Here is a 9,847-nt window from a genome sequence, read left to right on the forward strand (position 1 = left end):
GAGCAAGAAGCTGAAATAGTACTTTAGACCTTCCTGTGTTATTTGGCACAATGGAATTCTACCTTCAAGGACATGGCTTTTCCCCAAGAACACCCACTTTCTTGTTTAATGGCTAAAGCTACCTGTGAGGAAATCCATCAGGTAGGGCTTCTCAGTCATCGTCCACAAATTATTCCAAATGTCCGACAGAAAGGAAGTGTACTCATGGTCGGGAAATGGAGCACTTAGGACCTAGCCTCACATTCTGCCCAATCTCAGCTTGCTTGAATTTTTTTAACATCCACTATTTTGTCTTACAAATTCATGAGAATATTTTATTCTACTCCATAATTTATATTCTACTCCATATAAAAATAGTGCTCTTCAGTCCAATTCCTCCAGTAAAATAGGTATACTATGCTTTCTCCGGAGGCTGTTTGTGCCCTTGAGGTACCAATATCCCCAGAGGCTCTGCTACAGCGCTCTGAGCGCTTACGTGATCAGGACTGATGTCATGAGCCTTGGAGTTCTGAGGAATCGTTGTATGGCTGAGATGATGATTAGTTCAGCAATGAGCTGGGCAGTAGCTGGAAGAGAGGATGAGGTGGTTCCTCCAGCTGATATGGAGGTGGAGGCTGAGAAGTGAGAACAAAAAGCTGGATACAAATATGGAAATCAGCTTACCACTTATGTTTATTGCCAGGGCAAATCGATTGGTCAACCTTGTCTTTAGCCACCCTTCATTTCCTGGGTTCAGGCTGCCCTTTGAGATTGTGTGTGTGTGTGTGTGTGTGTTTGTATGTATGCCTGCACTCATGCTCATGCTTGTAGATACAGATTGCTTTAAAGTAACTCTTGTGGGACCCTGGGTGGCTCAGTGGGTTAACTGTCTGCTTTCGGCTCCGGTCATGATCCCAGGGTCCTGGAATCGAGCCCCATGTCGGGCTCCTTGCTCAGCGGGGAGTCTGCTTCTCCCTCTGTCCCTCAACACAGTTTGTGTGAGCTCTCTCGATCTAAAAAAAAAAAAAAAAAAAAAAAAAAAAATCTTTGGGGAAGAAAAAGGCAATCCTTGGGATCAATTTGCCTATATAAAAGCTGGGGGTGGGGTGGGCAATGAAAAGACAGACTGTCCTTTTTCCAGACCGTTTTCTCCCTAGCTTAAAACTATTTAAAGATAGGGTGGTCCGTCCTCCTGATTTTGGTAACTGGCAATTTACATTCGCTGTAATTTTTAATCACATTTCAACCCTGCAAGGTAGAGATGGGTTATTACCATTTGGAAGATAAGCAAACTGAGTCTCAGAGAGGTTACCAGGTTCGCCCACAGTCTCTTCAGCCTGTAAGTGGCAGTCAGGATTAAGAGACTCCAGCTCTGTGCTATTCCCATCACATTTTTCTGCCTCTCTAGCAGGTTTAGAGGCGGTTTCGACTGGATGCTGCAATTTCTTTTGAGTACCTCCTATGTCCCAGGGACCAGGCTAGACTTGTAAGAATATACAAAGATGAATCAAGACATGCTCCCTGCTGGCTCCCAGGCCAGAAACTTTTCCCTTCCCTGACATTCAAAGCAGCATGTAAGAAGGATAGTAACTATTAAATTACTTTCTCGGGGCAATTCATTGTGACTAGCCCAGAGTTAAACATTTCTTATTTAACATTAGCAGATGGTGAATGAGGCAACAATGTCTACGCTGGAAACTAAACAAAAGTAATAAAAAGAATTGGCACTTGAATAGAAAAGATGAACCACCATTCCTGCAGGTCTTTTGTCTCAATCATTCAGTAGAACGAAAAAAAATCACTTCATAAATCAGTCAAAGCTGGTCTCATTCTGCCATCCACAGAACATGGAATTACTTGCTTCGACTGATAAATGGATGTCTTTGCCAGAGCACTGTCACTGAGGCTTATATAACTTACAGTGCAATTATTACTTATGTCCTAGGAAGGACTTATTTATTTTAGCTTATATCATCTCTTCATTCTTGAAACATGTTTTTTATGTATTTGCTTTTGAAAACTGGAGTTGATGCCAGGATAAAAAGAAGCTTTTTTATTACTGTAACTGAAATATAATTTTGCAAAGGAGTGGTATGAGACAATGCGTTGATTCTTTGCGTTTTATCACCAGAGACCGGAGCCAATGGAAAATATCAACTGCATTTTTGTAAAATTAGGGCTAATCTGAAATTATAGTTGGAACCCCAGAAGTTCTGAAACCAGAGTGTGTGGAGTGGATTAGCCTTAAATTTGTTAGTATCCAGCAGATAGAGTGATATATTACATTTTAATTGTTAGGATCCAAAGAGGATAGGCACAATTTACCTACATGGGAAAACACACAAGTCCATACAATGTATGTATACACACAAACACAATACATATATACATGCACATATGCATACACAGGAAAACTTGTCCCCCCAAACAAATTCTCTTTTAATCTTCTTAAAATGGGTAAAAAGCTGAGTTTGGTTTTTGATCTGTGTATCCTGTAATCTTAATACTTGTGGGGAAGAGAGCTGAATTGAAGCAAATATGTACCCTGGTAATTGGGCGCATCTCCAGGCCATTTTCTAAGATTCTCAAGAGCTTTGGTGAAAGTTGAAAATTAATGTCCAAACCATTTTGTCCATTCATTTTTATATTTTTAACATGTGTTGTAAATCTTTTTCTCCTTCTTCTTAGATTATGGCATGTCCACTTTGAAGAATGGAATTAGATCTGTAGCTCTTCACGGGGTGATCATTCTACATTTGATATGCAACCTGAGATTGCCTCCTGCCCATCTGATTCTCAAAGTTAGCAATAAATGGCCTAGAGGAAAGCCAGGTTATCAGCACCCATTTGGCTTGTAGCCAAGTTAGCAGATTGGCAACAATTTGAAACTAGAACTTTTTTGATGCCTTTGCATGTAATATGTCCTATATGTTCCTGCAGAAACTGTATATTTCTTTTCAAAATAATAAATAGGATTCTTCAGTAAAATCCAAGATTTGTTCCTTCCTTCCCTATATTTAATTATGTTATGGTTTAGAAAGTCACATTTATCATTCTTTTCCCTATTTTGCCACAATTATAAATAAGTACTACATTTCCACCAATTGCCCAAGCCCTGTCCCACCTAGCAACTATCTAAAACAGGATTGTTTGATTTAGTTGTTCATTTAAGTTTTTCTTTTTTTAAAACTTACTTTTTAAAGAAGGTTTCTACTCGATAATTTTTATGGATCTTAGGTAGCAACCCAAAGAAAAAAAGGGGAAGTGTCTGTTGCTTTTTGTAACCCAAGCTAACCTATGTCACATACATTTTGCAGGTGCGTAGGAACAGACATTATCTCCTGTCCTTTGGCTTCCTTTCCTCTTATTTTCTTGCCATCCTTCCTTTTATGCTAAATGGAATGTTATGGAAACAACAGTTGAAAGAGAGAGGGCCAGACCCAAACCAAGACAGTTGTAGGTTTTTTTTTTTTTTTTTAATTATACACTCTATGTAATGTTTGAACTTTTTGTGTTTTCAATTTTTAAAAATCCAGGTATAAAAAAAATATATTTTCTTTCATTTTCCAAACTCTTACTTCATGGCTACTCTGAAGAGACTTTTCCTCAAACCTACACTTAACTTCGCTCCCTAGCCTCCTCCGTGAGGCCTGGTCTCCTCCCCCATTCTCCCTTTTCTCCGATTGGTCTGATTCTTTGTCTTGCTCTAATTATTTGACCTACTATGCATCCTAAAAGCCTAGAATAGGTTGGTAAAAAATAAATTCCTATGCGGGATGGGGAATGGAGAGACAAAACTGAGTGTGGCAAAGATAAAATTTGTGTGTGGAGTAGAAGCAGCATCAGGCAAGGTTGGGAATACTCACTTATTAATTTTGTCCCCATCATACCTACTTTGAGACACTGAATTTTCCTTTGTCCTACAGACAAGGAAAATTTCCCCACTCCCAAATTTGCTTATTTCAAATTCTAGAATTGAAAACGATGGTTTCCAATCTCCTAAAAGAACTTCATCTACAACATTTGGGCAGAAATAGAGGAGTTCCAACTCTGCATGTTCTGATGGGTTGTGTAATAAGGTAAATCAACAACAGGAAATGGATACACCCATCCTGTGGACATAGCTTGGAAGGTAAGATTTTTGGAAAGCAAAGATCTTCTTGATGTTCTATGTAGCATTTAGTATATGATGGTATTCTATAAATATTATATAATGTGAGATATGATGAACCGATGGTTTTTGGTAACCCTATTCAGGCCTACATGAAATATTTTCTTTTAAATATAGGGTTAAAAATCCAGGGGTGCCTGGATGGCTCAGTCGATTAAGCATCTGACTTTTGATTTCAGCTCAGGTCATGAGATTGAGCCCCTCACCCAGCTTGGAGATTTTCTTGGGAGAATCTTGGGATTCTCTCTCTCTCTTTCTGCGCCCCCCCCCCGCCAGTAGCAAACTCTCTCTAAAAAAATTAAAATAAAAATCCCAAAGTGAGGCTAATGTCTCCGTTATAGGATTCTTATTAAACTATTATTTATCTTTTAAAAAGATTTTCTTTCTTTATTTATTTAACAGAGAGGGAGAGAGAACAAAAGATTGAGTACAAAGGGGAAAGGCAGATGGAGAGGGAGAAGCAGGCTCCCCGCTGAGCAGGGAGCCCAACATGGGGCTTGATCCCAGGACCCTGAGATCATAACCTGCGCTGAAGGCAGACGCTTAACCAACTGAACCACCCAGATGCTCTTGAATCTATTTTTTATTGAAGTATTCTCTTTTAGGATTTAGGCATTTCTGAAACTATACTTGGAGAAAATGTTGCTACACACAAAGAAATGAAAGTACAACTTAAATACATTTTTTAAACATTGGAAAATTCACAGTTTGGTAAGACCTGAGACACTGTCAGTTGAAAACTGTATCATTATCTTCTATAACAGACACATATGTACACAAAACTAAGATATGCTTATTAGTTATGAATCCATTTTATACATGTGTAAGATATCTTTGAGACAACTAGAAATGTATTTTTTTTTTTAATATTTCAGTCTTCTGTACACATCAAAAGAAAAATAAAGTAGAAGTGGTTAAGGCATCCCTAAACTTGTTGACATCCTGGCTCTGTTGACTCAGATGTTGCTGGTGGCTGTGATATTTTTTCCTTTTCTTCATTTTTTGAAACAAAATAAAGCAAAAGAAAAACCAGAATAATTAAAAGCATTGTAACTGTGGTGCATCTATTGTTCTCTCAATCCAACTGTCTCTTGCCTCTGTACAAGGATGCACATGGGGCTGCAGCTCATTCTTGGCAAAAATAATCTTTGTCCCTTGCAGCTGGTGGATCTGACTATGTTCTTGCCAGCATTCTGTGGAGAAAGAGAGAGAATTAGGGAGAGACACAGAGTTCCCAAGCGGTTCTGATCTCTAGCTCTCTTCAAGAGTGCAAAAGAACTCATGGGGAAAACTCTTCATTCCAGTTCTTAGGGAAAATCAAACTCCTGAGCCTGGTGGAGGGACATTAGGTCTCCATGGTTTGTGATTCTCCAGAAAGGCATGTTGTGTTGTTTTCCCACAATTTCTTTATCTCGTCCATCTCCTATCACAACGTATGTGACTTGCTTGCCAAACCTAAACACAGTTCTCTCAAAGCAGCTCTCCTTACCAATTTTGGTAGCACTATAGATGTTTTCAATAGGAAATACTTCTCCTAACCCATATAAGAGAAACTTGGTCAGAGTTGGAACCAGCTGAGCTGGGTTGTAGTGATCATAACATTCACAGAATTCCTGTTGGATTGGATGAGAAGTAAGGACTTTATTGTAGTTCCTAACCAGGAATCTGTTAAGACTTCAATTTCTGCTCTTGGTCTCTGTAGTGCAGGGGTAGCTTGGCTTGCCCATTTGGTAGAGCATCTAACTCTTCATCTCAGGGCTGCATATTCAAGCCCCATATTGGGTATAGGTATTAATATAAAATATATATATATGGTTGTCGGAGGAAAAGCTCTTGTACCCTTGTTTGGTTTGGAGACTGATTTTTTTTTCACTCACCATGATGTGCTGTGCTGTGCCATTCGGCATGTCAATGATACAGCATTACTTGAAATAGTGCTCCAATACTGTCTCTGGGGTTTTCTTTGAAGTAGTTGCCCCTTATTTGCAAGTTTTGATGTCTTTGTTTTCTTAATTGTGCTGTAGGGTATCTACAGAGTATTTTCAGATAATAGTCAGGACTTACATTGCTTCTTCAATGGACCTTATATGGTTTCTTGATTGAAATGTTAAGGGATAATCATTGTCCAGGTGGGTCCCTAGGAATAACAACTGACTTCAGACCTGCACAGGTAATGATCACTGCTTTGTCTTCCACCAAGCTGACAGCATTTGTAAGATGCACTCTGTTATAGATTTAAAATGTGAAAAATGTTCCTTTTAGAATTGATGAGAAATGATGGACTTTTTGTTAGAAGTCAGATGTCATATTTGATTATTCTACAAAAAAGAGTTACTAATCACTCATTTTATCATTACATATCATTAAAAATGGCCTTATTCAAAAGTTTATTGAGCATGGTATCTTCATTCATTTTATGCTTTTGTTGATTCCAGGTCTTATGGAAATTAATGGGACATTGAAACATTTTGTGGTAAGATTTCAGGTTTGTTCCTTAAGTAAGAGGAGGCTTAAGCATCCAATAAGAGACAAGGCTCAGATTCATTCCCCAGGAGCTGATTCTTAACTTTGGGGTGCATGCAACTTGTAACAGGGGCAATGGCAGAAGAAGCCAGACTATCTTGGGTCCAAATCTTGGCCCTGGAAACAGTAACTGGAAGATCTTGAGAGCGTCTCTTAATTTCTCTTCCTTCTCTACATGAAGAGGTATGTTAATTTATTTGTAGTATTACTTTAAAGATCAGAATTGTTGAAACTCAGTGGGCATTTAACAAAGGGTTAGCTGTTATTATATGCAGTCTATCCCTATTCGGTGTCAGGATAATGACTTCAAATGTAATTTGGGTGTATTTATTTCAGTATCTGTTTAACTTTTACTCAAAGTGTTATTTAACTTGTAATTTTATGAAGACTACAAGTTAAACAGAATAAAGTAAGCCATATAAAGTTTTGAAAATAACTTGTACTCAAATATACATATATGCATGAACTTCAAAAGCTCTTATGGATCAATTATGATGGAATTTTGGCACTTACTCCCAGTTCCTTCTCATTGCCTGGATTGGTTGAGCTCTTCGCCAAGAATTACAATGGCTATATTTCACATCTATTCCTGCCATGAATCTCCTTCACTCTGTATCTGACTTTGCAGCATCTTTTGCTCCACTGTAGTGACTCTGTATGGATCCTTATCAATCTCTGATGGACTGGCTGTTATCCTCTATCATTAGTCATGTACTGATAGCTGAGAGTTTTCATTCCCTGGTGTGCAAAGCAAGGGTCTTGAACCTGTCAAGATCTATCAACTATATTTATTTTGTGCTAATGCTCTTGGACCTACCATTATTGAATAGTTTCTTCTAACACATACAGGGTCTACCAACCTCCCCATTAAAATGAATGCTTGAAAACTGCCTTCTGTTACTAAGTGGGAGGGTGTTTTATGAGATTATCTTGTTTCAGTGCTTTTTGCTTAGACAACCTTTCTTCTGTTTGCTTCCATCTTCAGACTCCTTGAAGTCCCCATTGGCTATAGCAGCTGGAGTCAAATCCAGCTTGTCTCCTTGGGTTTCCTCTTAAAATTTACTTACACTTGGATGACATTTATATAGAGATTCCCTTTGACAAGTGTCACATTGCTGAAGGAGTTGTCTCTGCACACCCCAGGGGACAGGATAGCCCATTAATTATTAATTTGGTTACCTCTAATCAGGAGTGTGATGCGTAGTGAAGGAGCATGGAGATTGGATGTAGGTAAACTGGGTTTAAATTTTTACTTTGCCACTTCCTAGGTTTCTGACCTCGGACACTTGACATAATATCTCTGAAACCTAGTCTCCTCACTTATAATATGGAGATAATCTTATCTCACCAGGTTAATGTGAATATTAAATAAGATAGTAGTTGTAAAGTGCAAAGTCCTCAGTACATAGTTATAATTATGAAGAATGCCATCATCAGGGATTCAATGAACACCTTGGCATGGAGGCCTCCCTGTTGGAAGTTATCTCACTCCCCTTATACTGATGGGCTTTCTGGATTCATCCTTGAGCTATCTATCTCACTCCTCAAAGGATTGCCTTAAATGGTGTAAATGTTGCAACCATGCTACATCTATTTTTTTCAAAAGTAAAACCCCACTAAATCTAACAACTCGTTTTCTTCTGTGACTTGAAATGAATTTTTGTATTTAGCGAGGAAGACACTTCTAAAACATTGTCTTGTTGGATAATTGAAAAAGTCCAATATTGAATACTGAATATTAGAAATATTGATTCAAATATCTTATCTATGTTCCATGAAGACCAGCATTTTACCACATTAATGCCCACATCTAATGCTGTGGGCATTAGATTCTGTAACATCACTAGCCTGGATGTCTCAATAGAGCCTTAATTTTCATTGTCTCATGACATATAACAGGGACTTCTAAATAATTCACTTGTGCTTGAGATCTCCATCATGGAGAGAGCTTTCATTCATGAAGCTGTTAAAAAGCTTAACAGAAATGGGTGAATATTTCTATTTTCTCACACTTTCCTCCTTATAAAAATGAAAAAAAAAGTGTCTGGGACAAAAATCTGCCTTTAAAGGATAAAACATTATATCAGATACATGGAAATATTAGTACATCATTTAGGAATGAATGTTATATTACAGTTCCCACCAAGCATTATTCAAATAATGGTTTATTCTGTCAAGCAGGCATAACATGGACCCCTTTCTATCACAACATGTAAAGACCTTGGCAAGAACAGAGAGTTTATAATACCAGGAACTTCAACTTTTAGAACTAATTTTGCTGACATAAAATTGCTGGTATAAATGTTGGCACTTCCTTAACTGAAGTTGTGATAACAAGTGTTGCTATAATGAAAACAAATGAGATTAATGGTCTTTTCCAGGTTTTTATCTGGCAGCGTCTTGCGAGATTGAAATTCCTTTTGCTTTGCCTCAGACGTGGTTACTCCCTCCACATGCAAGCCCCCCCCCAAGTATAAATGAGGTAATACAAAATCTACCTGCTTGTGTTCTTTAGAAAATACACATAGTCTTAGGAGTGCCACAGTATGTATTCATGTTGAGAAGAACTGTACAAATGTAAGGTAATCTTAAAAAAAAAAGGAGCTAACAAATTCAATAAATTCAATGGGAAAAAAAAAGGGCATAGATTTTTTCTTATAGAATGAGTATGACTTAATGTGAAGAATAAATTGATAAAAAATTTTTAATCCATTTCTCTAAATATGGTGTGTATTATAGCCAGCATAATTCAGAGTTTTAATGTCAAAGCATAAAATTATTTTAGAAATGTATGTTGATGGACAAATCTTTTTTTTTCAGTAACATAGAGGATATAGATGATAAAATAACAGTGTACAACAGATGTCATAGCTTAATTAAATAATTGTACTTTGGATTTTACAGTGTTGCTTATTTGCAGTAATTAATGCATCACTGCAGCTAATTCAGGTATTAGGTATTAATTAACTTCTAAACTAAGCAGTAGAATTTGCCTACCTGAAAGGTGTATTTAAACAGAGCTTTCATTAAATAATGGAGAGATCATACGTAATGAAGATATTTTCTCCCATACTAAGAAATGGTACAGTCCTTTGGTTTCTTCTAAGAGTGTATCAGGAGATAACAAAAATTTTCATTACTGTATTCAAGAACAATATTGAAGAGTAAATATTT

At 37.4% G+C, this 9,847-nt stretch overlaps 1 long non-coding RNA gene across 1 annotated transcript; it reads left to right on the forward strand.

Moving 5' to 3' along the window:
- The first annotated feature begins 3,981 nt into the window (after positions 1-3,981).
- On the forward strand, positions 3,982-9,137 carry LOC131828179 (uncharacterized). The gene is made up of 3 exons (XR_009352270.1): positions 3,982-4,111; positions 6,636-6,856; positions 9,055-9,137. It is a non-coding gene; the product is annotated as an uncharacterized LOC131828179 (long non-coding RNA).
- The last annotated feature ends 710 nt before the right edge of the window (positions 9,138-9,847 follow it).

The sequence above is a fragment of the Mustela lutreola genome, chromosome 3 (assembly GCF_030435805.1).
Source record: "Mustela lutreola isolate mMusLut2 chromosome 3, mMusLut2.pri, whole genome shotgun sequence".
In the NCBI taxonomy this organism is placed as follows: Eukaryota; Metazoa; Chordata; class Mammalia; order Carnivora; family Mustelidae; genus Mustela; species Mustela lutreola.